Source organism: Eurosta solidaginis, chromosome 1, assembly GCF_040869045.1.
Source record: "Eurosta solidaginis isolate ZX-2024a chromosome 1, ASM4086904v1, whole genome shotgun sequence".
Lineage (NCBI taxonomy): Eukaryota > Metazoa > Arthropoda > Insecta > Diptera > Tephritidae > Eurosta > Eurosta solidaginis.
The window spans coordinates 387,758,683-387,772,423 of NC_090319.1; the positions used below are offsets into that span (position 1 = coordinate 387,758,683).

A 13,741-nucleotide genomic window follows, 5' to 3' on the forward strand; every position below is an offset into this window, starting at 1 on the left:
CATACATTGGTCTAACAACCAGCAATGTTCTGGATAATACATTGAGCTCCGAGCGTGATATATGAAGGTATGATTGGATGGTTCTTATATCAGACCATGCGTATATCAGCTTCACCATCCCCCTAAAGAGGGTAGAGAAGGGAGGAACCTTTAAAAATCCTAGGTCAACGAACTGGACTAAATTTCAGAAGGTTCAGAGGAAAAGCAAAGCCACCATGGTGGAGCAATGAGCTGAGTCTTCTAAGAAGACAGGTAAAAGGAATGTTTAAGCTCGCAAAGACCGCGGAAACCGAAGCGAGCCGGTACGAGTACAGGGATCTACTGAGGATCTACAAGCGTGAAATTTCCTAGGCGAAGAGAAAAAAGTGGAAAAATTTCTGTACGGACATAGAGTTCTCCAGCGAAACAGCACGGTTGAAAAAAGTCGTAGCAAGGGGAAACATAGTCCTGGGACTAATAAAGAAAGAGAACGGGGAATGGTCACGTAATAGTGAGGAATCCCTTGAAGTGCTTTTCGAGACACATTTTCCATCGGGAGACAGTTTAGACGAGCCAGCAGTCATCACTCACACTTCAATCGCAGAGCGGGTAGTACCGGGCTTTCGCTTTCGCATGAAAATTGCTTGGCGCAATCATAAATTGTAATCAAAAAGTACGCGAGACAGTCGCCGGTTTTCTTTGTGAAAATAAACTGCAACTGTACTATTGCTATTCAGTAACTTGTTATTTGATAGTAAAAGAGGTGAGTTAAAATAGTCTTATTACCAGAGTGGTTTCCTATAAAAAAGAGGCTTAATTTCATAAGGCTAATATAAAGCGCAAAATGGGTGTTGTCTTTTTTTAACTAGACTTGAGTACTCTGGGACCATGGCAATATTAAAAAACCGAAATGCAATATAAGCTTATGCCATACAATATTCAAGAGTCTCGAGCCAGATTTTTGCCTTTAGTTTGGGGGTTTTTTTTAAGAGGCGATTACATTTTTAACACTGTTGTAAATTTTCAGAATAACTATACAGGCCGACAAATTTTGAACCCAAAAATGCGGATGTTATTTTCCAAAGCCTGAAAGTTTTAGATCATCGGCATACATCAAGCAACTACAAAATTTAAAACATTGGCAGATGTCATTTATAAATAAAGAAAAAAGTAAAGGGCCCATATGACTACCTTGTGGTACTCCTGATGTAACGATTATAGGCTTGGAGAGACTGCTGCCAATCTTTACTATTAATTTCCTGCTTTGGAGATACGACTCAAGCCAACTTAGAGCATTGGAGTAGATTCCGAGTTTCTCGAGTTTATTAAGTAAAAGATTATGATTAAGACTGTCTAAAGCTTTTACGAAATCAGTGTACAGAGTGTCCACTTGTTCGCCGTCCTCAATCGCATTAACCACAAAATTAACAAATATTGTGAGATTTGTGCTGATGGATCTCCCTGGATAAAAACCATGCTATTGAGGGACAATATATTTTTTAAAAACTGCAAATAGCTGGTAATTTACAATTTTGTCCATCGGCTTTGGGATGATGGATAGCTTAGCAATGGGTCGATAATTGTCTACATTCGTCAAGGAAATTACCACATTCAAGGGACTTGTTAAAGATTTTAGTAAGAGGCGAATAAAGTGAAACCGCACAATTCTTTAAGAACAAGGGTGGCAGAAGATCGTATCCAGCTCCCTTAGATACATCAAGGTTCATGTAGATGTATCACGTGACGTGCTAATTGTCCGGAACCTGTTAAATACCGACCCGAAGAAGTCGGCAAAGAGCTCACATGCTTTCTAAGTTGAGGAAGCAACTTTGCCTCCAAACTCCATTGATTTCGGCATACCGTTATATTTTCGTTTTGAGTTAAAAAAAACCCAAAAAGACTTCGGTTTGGCTTTTATGTTAGTCTCAAGCGAATTAATATACTTATCATGAAGGAACTTGGATAGGCATTCAAATTTCTTTCTGCACTGAGCAAATTTTGTTTCGTCGTCAGCAGAGCTAGTTTTCTTAAATTTTTTATTCGCTTTGTTTCGTTGGTTTTTTAACCTCAAAAGTTCTTTTGTGTACCATGGAAGATTGAAAGATCTCTTTTTTCTGTGGGCTGGGACGTATAAGTTAAGGCTTTCTTCTACTACGCTCTAGAACTTCTTATACATATTTGATAAGTCTAATTGCTCAAAGATTAAATTCCAATCAATGGAGTCGAAAAACGCATTCAGAGCCGTAAAATTCGCCTTATAAAAATTGAAGTAGTACTCGGGTTCAATGGAGTTATTATCGTATTTATAGAAAGAGAACTGGATAGAGATTGCTTTGTGATGAACCGATTCACAGGTGAGTGGCATATCACACTTATAAATATCACAGGATATATCATTGTTTATAAAAATTAGATCTAACACTTTGTTTAAATCATTTCAAATGTCGTTAATTTTAGATAGGTTAAAGGAGTACAATGTATCACAAAGTTAGTCCTCGACATCCTTTTTAGATGTAAAGGGGGTTAAAAAGCCGTCATCAGGATCTCTCACCCATTGAATAGAACCCAGATTAAAGTCACCCAAAATACAGGGCGTTTGGTGAGGTAATAGAGAATCAATAATAAAGCTGATATTATCAATATGTGACTTGTACATTCCATAATTGTTATTTGGTTGGATGTAACTAGCAATAAAAAATTTTCATTTATACTATCAAGGAACGTTTCTCCTATATTTACAGATATACAAATTTGCTCAATGTTGGCATCATTAACGTGTAGTTGCACTTCACGACTTGCCAGAGAAGATGCTACAGCCACCAAAATACCGCCCCCTCTTGCAGTATCTGTCTTTTCGATAGACATTATAAAAACCATCAAAAAGCTCTGATGATAAAAAATCTGCAGTTAGCCAAGTTTCCACTAGTATGATGACATCAAAGTCGTGGGTCGCTGCCGATTCAAATAGCTCATTTGTTTTTGTACGCAGACCACCGGCATTGTGATAATATATTGTGAGCTTTGGATTTGTGATAGGTGCATCACTCACTGTCCTCGCTCTGTCGAGACAAACTTTTGAAAAAACTCAAACGGTCGGATTTTGACATTTGACGGCCACAGCCCCGAGTCCATAATTTTTACTCTATCTGAGGATGGAACTCAAATTTTGAAGTTTACTTTTTACTGTCTCTATCGCTACATCTTTTTTTATTAATTTATAGCATAATATAGAATTTTTTTTGATGCAAGTATGTTTTGCTATATACGTAGTGATGTCAGTAGTTTCTACGGACGGTTTGAACGATCCTACATGAAACCATTCCAGACGAGCAGCGACGTCAAGCTCACAATTTGTGCTTGTACCAACAATAACTTTACGTGCTTTTTGGTGTTAGCGGCAGCAGAATTATTTTCAAAAGCATTGGCATTGGTATTAGCAGAAGCAAAGCGGCAGACGCAAATTAAGGAGTGATAGGTGCAGCGGGAGCTGTTGTTGTGAACGACGATGTATTATTAACTGTCTGTACCACTGGCCTAGGCCGAGGACTGTTGAGGGGAAGAACAGCAGATTGCGACGTCGGGGAATAGGTGAAGGCGAGAAAGCAACTAAATCTAATGAACCATTGCAATTGCTATTATTGTTGCTGTTGTTCGAAATTAATACATATGAATTAACAGCTGTATTGAGCGCACTTATTTCGGCAGCGATTACATCAATATTATTATTGTTTTCAGTATTGGCTCTGTTAGATTTTGCCTTTTCTTTAGCATTGTTTTTTTCGACTCTTCACTTTTTGACTACTCGTTAATGATTTGTTATTTGCAATTATATTCTTCAAATCATCCACCTGCATGCACAAATCCTTGAATTTGTCCTCAAATGCGGTCATGATGGCTTCCAGCCCAGGTCTTTGCGAGGCAAGCACGGATTCGAATGCCTTAGATATTTTATCAGGCACATTCACACATTCAGGACACCAATATCGAATGTGGTAGTTAGCCTTAATCATCTTCACGTCGTATTCGGTGATTTGGCCCTCACAACAGGCGCGGTGAAAACACTTCTTACAGAAGCCACTGCACGGCACAATAGTAGTGTCATTCCGGCCAAAACCCTTATCGCATTTACCGCAAGAGGCATCCATTTTAAACAAATTGTTCTTGCACTAGTTATTGTTGTTGCAACGCAATTTAATTTGAGATTTACGATTATCTATTTTAGAAGAAATACGCCAGAGAGCAAAATACGTCCATTAACTTCCGATCAATAGGAAAGATATAACCATATATTTAGCAATTCTCACAATTGTTTAAATCAATTAATTAAATTTTCAAATAGACGAGCGAAGAAACTTTCAACTTTCTTAGCCAGAGTTGCATATATTGTAACGAATTTAGGGCAATTCCTCTTATTTGCAACCTTTTGCTAACGTTCGTATCGCTAAACTGTTGAATAAAACACTCCAATATTCTGTATTACAAAATGGTCTTTATTATAATGCTTTGAAAGTACTTCACAATTAAACTTCACTTCGCAACAGATAGCGTGTTTAAAACAAACTGATCTTAGATTACTCAGCTTTCGCTGCTTTTATACTCTGTGCCCAAATGTCTAAACGTTTCTTCTGCTAGAATTTTCTACTTGGTTACCAGCTATAAACTACATATGCACGCATATCCATATGTGCGTGTATGTGTGAGTAATACTTCCACCGATGATTGCATACTTTTGTGAGTATCTCTCCGCTGCTTGTATGTACATATGTGTATACATAATGATTGATTTGTTTATGTACATACAAGTGACTGATTAGTATCGGCTTAGAGATGATAGCATCCCTTAGTGTTGCTAATATTCGTCACAATAATAAACTGATAAAAAGAATTTTTTAAGGCAAAAGGAAATATAGCGACTACTCCATCTGCTACACAACTCTAAACCCAATATAAGAAATTCAGATTCAGTGAACCAAAGAACTTTCGAAAAGTATTAGCTCATTTCTGATTCTGAACTTTTACCCTGTGTGATTTAGGATCTTTTCGAAGTTATTTCAGGAGCAATTTGGAACTATTTCAGGATCATTTCGTGACTATTTCAAACCATTTTAGGACTGTTACAGGACCACTTCGGGACTATTTTAAGTATGATTTCAGGACAATTTCTGGATCATTTCGAGACTATTTCGAAACCATTTTAAAACTATTAGAGCACCATTTTGACATTATTTTAGGTATATTTCGGGATAGTGTGAAAGCGTTTCAGTGTAGTAACTTACAAGCGTATAAATGTTGTATCTTAAACGCGTGCTGGCGTAAAGCGAGCGAACACGAAAGCGTAACTGCATAGCAATATCTCCGTCGTTGAAACGTAATTAGCCATTTGCGTAAAAGCTTAAAGTATCATAATTACACAAGTGTACTGCCATTTAGTAAAAAAGTCAAAGCAAAATTTTTAGCACTTGTGTACTCCGAAAAACATATTTTGCGTGCAAACGTTCATATGTTCTAATTGTAAAATATTTTGAATATTCTTGGTTTAAGTTCTTTATTAGGCGCAAGCAATATAATATTTTAATAGCATATTTATGAGTCACTTTTTGAGTGTTAACAAATATGCAGGTTTACGTCTTGCCTCGTTACTCGTTAATCAACCACTAAACTGCTACGATGAATTTACTCTTACCAACACAGTCACAGTTTCAATTTTGGTGGCCACTGATCTATTACAATTTGCCTTTTTCATTAATAATGCGATCTTCTTGAATTTTTTTTTAATTTCGTTCTCAATAAGGCTTTGCGGCAAGCTATCTTTATAACTCAGAAAAGCTAGCTCTGATCTAAAAATATTACTCTTTAAACTCAAAGCTATTAAATTAGGTCTATAATTGGTAGCTGACATGTTGTTTTGCATAGACATTTTTTATACTTAGTTGATCAGAGCTCACAGAGTATATTAAGTTTGATTGGATAACGGTTGGTTGTACAGGTATAAAGGAATCGAGATAGATATACACTTCCATATATCAAAATCAGCAGGATCGAAAAAAAATTTGATTGAGCCATGTCCGTCCGTCCGTCCGTCCGTCCGTTAACACGATAACTTGAGTAAATTTTGAGGTATCTTGATGAAATTTGGTATGTAGGTTCCTGAGCACTCATCTCAGATCGCTATTTAAAATGAACGATATCGGACTATAACCACGCCCACTTTTTCGATATCGAAAATTTCGAAAAACGGAAAAAGTGCAATAATTCATTACCAAAGACAGATAAAACGATGAAACTTGGTAGGTGAGTTGAACTTATGACGAAGAATAGAAAATTAGTAAAATTTTGGACAATGGGCGTGGCACCGCCCACTTTTAAAAGTAGGTAATTTAAAATTTTTGCAAGCTGTAATTTGGCAGTCGTTGAAGATATCATGATGAAATTTGGCAGGAACGTTACTCCTATTACTATATGTACGCTTAATAAAAATTAGCAAAATCGGAGAAGGACCACACCCACTTTTAAAAAATTTTTTTTTTAAAGTAAGTTTTTAACAAAAAATGTAATATCTTTACAGTATATAAGTAAATTATATCAACATTCAACTCTAGTAATGATATGGTGCAACAAAATACAAAAAATAAAGAAAATTTCAAAATGGGCGTGGCTCCGCCGTTTTTCATTTAGTTTGTCTAGGATACTTTTAATGCCATAAGTCGAACAAAAATTTCCCAATCCTTTTGAAATATGGTGGGGGAATAGATTTTATGACGCTAACTTTTTTCTGTGAAAATGGGCGAAATCGGTTGAAGCCACGCCCAGTTTTTATACACAGTCGTCCGTCTGTCCTTCCGCATGGCCGTTAACACGATAACTTGAGCAAAAATCGACATATCTTTACTGAACTTAGTTCACGTACTTATCTGAACTCACTTTATATTGGTATAAAAAATGAACGAAATCCGACTATGACCATGCCCACTTTTTCGATATCGAAAATTACGAAAAATGAAAAAATGCCATAACTCTATACCAACTACGAAAAAAGGGATGAAACATGGTAATTGGATTGGTTTACTGACGCGAAATATAACTTTAGAAAAAACTTTGTAAAATGGTTGTGACACCTACCATATTAAGTAGAAGAAAATGAAAAAGTTCTGCAGGGCGAAATAAAACACCCTTGAAATCTTGGCAGGTATTACATATAAAAATAAATTAGCGGTATCCATCAGATGATGTTCTGGGTCACCCTGGTAAACATTTTGGTCGATATCTGGAAAACGACTTCACATATACAACTACCACCACTCCCTTTTCAAACTCTCATTAATACCTTTAATTTGATACCAATATCGTACAAACACATTCTAGAGTCACCCCTGGTCCACCTTTACGGCGATATCTAGAAAAGGCGTCCATCTATAGAAATAAGCCCCACGCCCTTTTAAAATACTCATTAACAGCTTTCATTTGATACCCATATCGTACAATCATATTCGAGAGTCACCCCTGGTCCACCTTTATGGCAATATCTCGAAAAGGCGACCACCTAAAGAAATAAGCCCCACGCCCTTTTAAAATACTCATTAACACCTTTCATTTGATACCCATATCGTACAATCATATTCTAGATTCACCCCTGGTCCACCTTTATGGCGATATCTCGAAAAGGCGACCACCTATACAACTACCACCACTCCCTTTTCAAACTCTCATTAATACCTTTAATTTGATACCAATATCGTACAAACACATTCTAGAGTCGCCCCTGGTCCACCTTTATGGCAATATTTCGAAACGGCGTCCACCTATAGAAATAAGCCCCACGCCCTTTTAAAATACTCATTAACAGCTTTCATTTGATACCCATATCGTACAATCATATTCTAGAGTCACCCCTGGTCCACCTTTATGGCGATATCTCGAAAAGGCGACCACCTATACAACTACCATTACTCCCTTTTAAAACCCTCATTAATACCTTTATTTTGATACCCATATCGTACAAACACATTCTAGAGTCACCCCTGGTCCACCTTTATGGCAATATTTCGAAACGGCGTCCACCTATAGAACTAAGGCCCACTCCGTTTTAAAATACTCATTAACACCTTTCGTTTGATACCCATATCGTACAATCCTATTCTAGAGTCACCCCTGGTCCACCTTTATGGCGATATCTCGAAAAGGCGTCCACCTAAAGAAATAAGCCCCACGCCCTTTTAAAATACTCATTAACACCTTTCATTTGATACCCATATCGTACAAACAAATTCTAGGGTCACCCCTGGGCCACCTTTATGGCGATATCTCGAAACGGCGTCCACCTATGGAACTAAGGATCACTCCCTTTTAAAATACTCATTAACACCTTTCTTTTGATACCCATATTGTACAAACAAATTCTAGGGTCACCCCTGGTTCACCTTTATGGAGATATCTCGAAACGGCGTCCACCTATGGAACTAAGAATTACTCCCTTTTAAAATACTCATTAACACCTTTCATTTGATACCTATATCGTACAAACAAATTCTAGAGTCAACCCTGATCCACCTTTATGGCGATATCCCTAAACGGCGTCCACCTATAGAACTATGGCCCACTCCCTCATAAAGGCATTAAACCTTTCATTTGATACACATGTCATACAAACACATTCCAGGGTTTCCCTCGGTTCATTTTCCTACATGGTTATTTTCCCTTATGTGGTCACCATAGCTCTCAACTGAGTATGTAATGTTCGGTTACACCCGAACTTAACCTTCCTTACTTGTTGCTTACTCAATTTGTAAAAGTTGCCTGATGTTAACATTTCAACAGTGCTCGGTTCGTACAATTCCTACGTTTTTCTGACAGGGACATATCTCCATATATGTAGCACGTGACTTGTTTGGCCAATTTTGACTTTGCAGTCTTAGAGCGTGCGACTGGTCAGCTATGTATTAACACTTGTTTGTATGCATATATGGACTGCTTATACTTTTCTACGTTTAGGTATTTCTTTGTTTAACTTAATAAATATAAACCTATTTTTTTTTTCTTCTTATGTACGCATGTATGTATATACGTGCTTATAATAATAGAATGTTGGCAACTTTGCTATTTAACTCAGTAGCGTTGTGTGCCTCAAAGGATTGTATGTATTTTGTGAGTTATACTATGTTCAAACAGAAAAATAAATTGAGGAAATTTCGATTTGAATTGAGTGCTGTTCATACAACTCGAATTACCTTACACAATAGTAATTTGATAGCTGGTTGGCTCATCTCTACAGCAAGAACATACCTTTGTTCAGACTGTCAAAATGAACACGCACATTATTAGGCGAATGAAATGGAATGAAAACATAAAACTTTGACATTTTTGTGTGTTGTAAGAAATTGTGTTCAATGTTTTGGTTTCATTTTGAGTTTGCCATCTTCTTTTGACAATCCCTGCTCCAGTGAAATGAAAGACATAAAATCAGCTGATGAGATGAGCCAACCACATAGTTCAGCCATGCGTAACTGACGTTAAAATATACTCAATAAACACACTTTACAATGTTGCATTTGCTGTTTGAAACAATTTATTACACAATTTTTTTTAAATTGGCAATTTATTATTACAATTTATTATATGACAAATTGCGTAATAAATTGCCCAAATAGTATAAATTGCCAATTTGGTGTGTGTTTGAACCTAGTATTAATCCATAGAGCAAGTGAAATCTACTTTTATGTGCATATGTACATATGTATTTGATACCATCTTACTTTTCCCAATAAACATTTATTAAATAGAGTTAAACAAAAGTTTAGATTAATAAAGTTACTATAGCCTGCATTATTTATGATCTTCCTATTTATATTAACTTTTATGCTTACAGGTCTGCGCCATCTCTATTTAGGAAGTACCAATAAGAAAGCACCAGCAATTCTCATTTGATGCCAAGTTGAAAATTTTTTAACAAATTTCTGGTAAGTTAATGAGAAAATTAAAATTATATGCTTTTTTTATCTTTTTATTTCCATTGCAATGTCATGAGTTGATTTTAGTTCACTTTTTTATTGTAAGCAAAACTTTTTTTAATATCTGTGACTTAATTCGTTGCCTTCATTGCACTTCTTACTAATTTTTGAACTTTACGCCATTTTGTTTTCAATTCGTTTCTATCTGGTTATTAGCAACTGTTACCGATCACTTGTGGTTGTGTTTGGAACTGCAACTTTACAAAAATTTATTTATTTAGAAATTTTCGTACCCAATTTTTTAAATTTTTATTGAGCATTTTTATGTTCATATAAAGCTGGGCAATTAACATTTTATGTGAAATCGATTGCACCTACTACCCACCAATGTTTAAAATTAGATTGTTTAGAAAAACTTCCAGAACTTTCTAATCCAGAGATAATTTCATAACTTGTCAAAACCATATGAAATTAAACCATCATGAGGAGCTAACTTAGCTGAATTAAAAATACAACTTCCTAATCAGCAAGTGGGCCTTAGACTACTATATGTATAGTCGATAGTTGTAGTGGATCCTAATTATAAATAAATAAATGCAAGGCGCGATAACCTCCGAAGAGATCTAAGGCCGAGCTTCTCTTCCAATTTGCGTCGTGCTCCTCTTGATTTTCCCTACAAATGGGCCGGACGGGACCTACATGTTTTATGCCGACTCCGAACGGCATCTGCAAGGCAGATGAGTTTTCACTGAGAGCTTTTCATGGCAGAAATACACCCGTAGCGCTTGCCAAACACTGCCGAGGGGCGACCACGCTTAGAAAAATTTTATTCCAACTGAAAAACCTTATTTCTAAAATTTTGATGTTGCTTTGCCCGGGGTGCGAACCCAGGGCATACGGTGTGAGAGGCGGAGCACGCTACCGTCACACCACGGTGGCCGCCAATTACTAATTACTAAGACCTATTTTAAAGTACATGAGTCATGGAATCTGTTAGAATAAGAAATGACCCTTGAAATATTCCCGTGAAAACTTCTGCCGAATATTTACTTCTGGTTATGGAACCAAAACCATAAGAAATTTAAACCCGTAGGATCCGCTTTCTAGGCCATACCATACAAATGCACTGAAAGCATTTTTGTCAACTCCCAACTTTGGCAGCAGTTGTTGTTGTTGTAGCAGTGCTTCGCCCCCGTCCGTTTTTATTGGTTTTCAAATGAAGGTAGACGGAAAGTGTGAATCAGTGAGCATGATGATAAAAAGGCGCATTTGTGGTGCGCTCGACTGAAATCATTGTAAATTTTGCCAAGTAGCGCAACTAACAGCTGATCGGTGAAAATTCGCACATTCACACGCACAGTTCTCGACTCAGTTTCAAAAAAAAAAAACTTTAGCTTATACTTCGGTCAGTGTCAAACTATTGTGGAGCTCAGTGGAACCTGCGTGGAACATGCGTTTGACACTGAAGGAAGTGTCAAAATTACCGGGGTTGCTGTCGTGGAAAGCGACGCAGGGAAACAAAAAAAGGAGCGGAATATGAGATATGGGTTGCTGTGATGGTACATTTTTTTAACGAATTTAGTATGAAATTGTAGTGGACCTATATGGGTCCTACAGACAATTATACAAAAGTCTTGAATTGGGGAATCTGAGGACGCGTAGCTATTCCAGTATTAAGAATACAAACACGGGTGCTACGTTTTTCTACCCGTTCAAAAGTTCTCCGAGAAAAACAGTTTGAAACCGAGGTCGACTGCAATAACCCGTCCAAAAATGTGGAAAGAGAAATGAAAAGACGCGTTTTGTCCTGTTATCAATAGTCCAAAAGCGAAAAAATATTCGAATTATTGGAAGCGAGGCAAAAACGCGTCTATTAATACCTCCCCCGACGGTTTTGGTCGTGTTTTAGCAATCGTCCCCGGTAATAAAGTATCACAATTTGTTAATTAAAATTGTCCAAAAAATATGGATTTTAAAGAAAGATGTAATTAAGTGCTCGTTTGAAAGTAAATAAAGATATTTCTTTGTAATTTTACAATAAAAATGTTACGCAGTTTTCGTTAGCACTACTACACTTTTCTTGAACATAAGAAGTACAACAGTGCCAAATAGCATCGACAAAAAAAACGAACAAGAACAAGCATTTTATCAGGTGAGCGTGGCTGTGTATGTGCGTGCTGCTACATATCCTACTTGTAGACCTTTACAAAAAGTGCCCGTAGTAAATAAAAGAAAATTAAATTGTGTGCTTTGACTCTCTCAATGATCATAGGGAATCCTGCAGGCTATGTAGCCTCAACGGTTATTCTTGTCAGATTACAGCTAACACGCCAACCGATAGACACCCCTCCTTAAGGATAGAATTAAACAACAAAGTATCTATTTGTGCGGAAGATATTTTTTTTTTTTTCATCCGAAACGAAACAATTTGAATAAAAAAGCAGGAAACTTTATAAAGATTATTAAAATGTGTAAAGTTTGATACTAAATTTTGTGATCGAAAAAAAAAGAGCCATAAAGTAGACCACGCCTAAGGTTGTGCTAATTTTAGAGCTGCAATACTAGCTGCGAGTTCTATGAGATAAATGAGATAACGGAACACCGTGCATCTCTCTACGCTTGGTCAACTCTATGCTAGTATCGCAGCTGCCATATGAACGCACCTCTCAAATAAACATTTGGGCTTGAGTCAAATTTGAGTTCAAGTTAAAAACTAGCTTTTTTCTCAAATTTCAAGCGTTGTTTCTCAACAGTGGATAGAATTGAGAGTCATAGCGCACTTAACAAAAAATATATTTTTTATATGGCAACAAATGTTTTCTTTTTTTTTTCAAAGAAAAAATGTGATTCTCTTATTGGACTCAAGTGTAAGATAATTCTGCAATATTTTTATGAAAATAAAATGAAGCATGCATAAATTATTTTAAATTTTTAAGGTTTCATTAATGCTACCAACCACTTGTTTATTTCTGCAAAATAAACAGATGCTGCGTTTGGTGGTGTCACCTTGGAGAACATTTTTATTTTCATCAACTTGGTATCTGAGGTGATTAGATAACTATGTTGAGTATCAATTTGAGAACTATAAATTTCCCAAAGGTTGGATAAGGATAAGAGATTGATGTTAACTTGAACACTATAAGGTTGGAAAATAGCTTGAGAACGATGTTGGATATCAACTTAAGAACCATATATTTGTTGAAGCTTGCAAAAATAGTTTTTCGATGGTGATGAGTTTTGATTAAATGTTGCTAATGAGGGTTCTCCTTAAAGGTTACCACCTATTTAAAATAAAAAAAAATTAAGAGCGATATGTTGAAGTACGTGTTGGACGAACGAAAACGAGACGGGAACACACTCCCATTATATATATTCCGCTGCTTTACGCATTTGGATCAAATATTGTGTTTATAGAAAATATTTTATAAAATACTAACTTATACCCGTGGGTTTCTATTGCTATAGAAAATATGGAAAATAAATAAAGCACATTTAAAACACTTATTGTTTCACATTTATAAGCGATATATCTATATATATAATAAAAAGATGATAAAACAATTTTAAGGACTACCTTTATATAAATGGGCCAAAAAAAAAATAAAGCAATTTTTCTTTTAATACAGACATAATCTTGTTGAATTTTGACTAAAAAACTTTAACAGTAGCTCTTTTAAAGAATTTTGGGATTTAAAACTATAAAAGTGGAGCGCAATCTTTCAATTTAAGGCAAACCATGTACTTGGGATTAAGTAATTGATTACATATTTAAAATTTAAGCACGCGCTCTACCTTTATAATTTTAAATCCCAAAATTC

General features: G+C 36.1%; 2 protein-coding genes across 2 annotated transcripts in view; both read left to right on the forward strand.

The window, feature by feature from the left end:
- The window catches only part of LOC137238441 (guanylate kinase), a 202,642-nt gene that overhangs the window by 134,640 nt on the left and 54,261 nt on the right, over window positions 1–13,741 (forward strand). Inside the window, exon 2 of the mRNA XM_067763438.1 lies at window positions 9,842–9,932. The gene's annotated coding sequence lies outside the window, so the exon portion shown is untranslated. The remainder of the gene's footprint in view (window positions 1–9,841; window positions 9,933–13,741) is intronic.
- Window positions 1–13,741, forward strand: part of kmr (kramer) — a 302,338-nt gene that overhangs the window by 134,638 nt on the left and 153,959 nt on the right. Inside the window, exon 2 of the mRNA XM_067763428.1 lies at window positions 9,842–9,932. The gene's annotated coding sequence lies outside the window, so the exon portion shown is untranslated. The remainder of the gene's footprint in view (window positions 1–9,841; window positions 9,933–13,741) is intronic.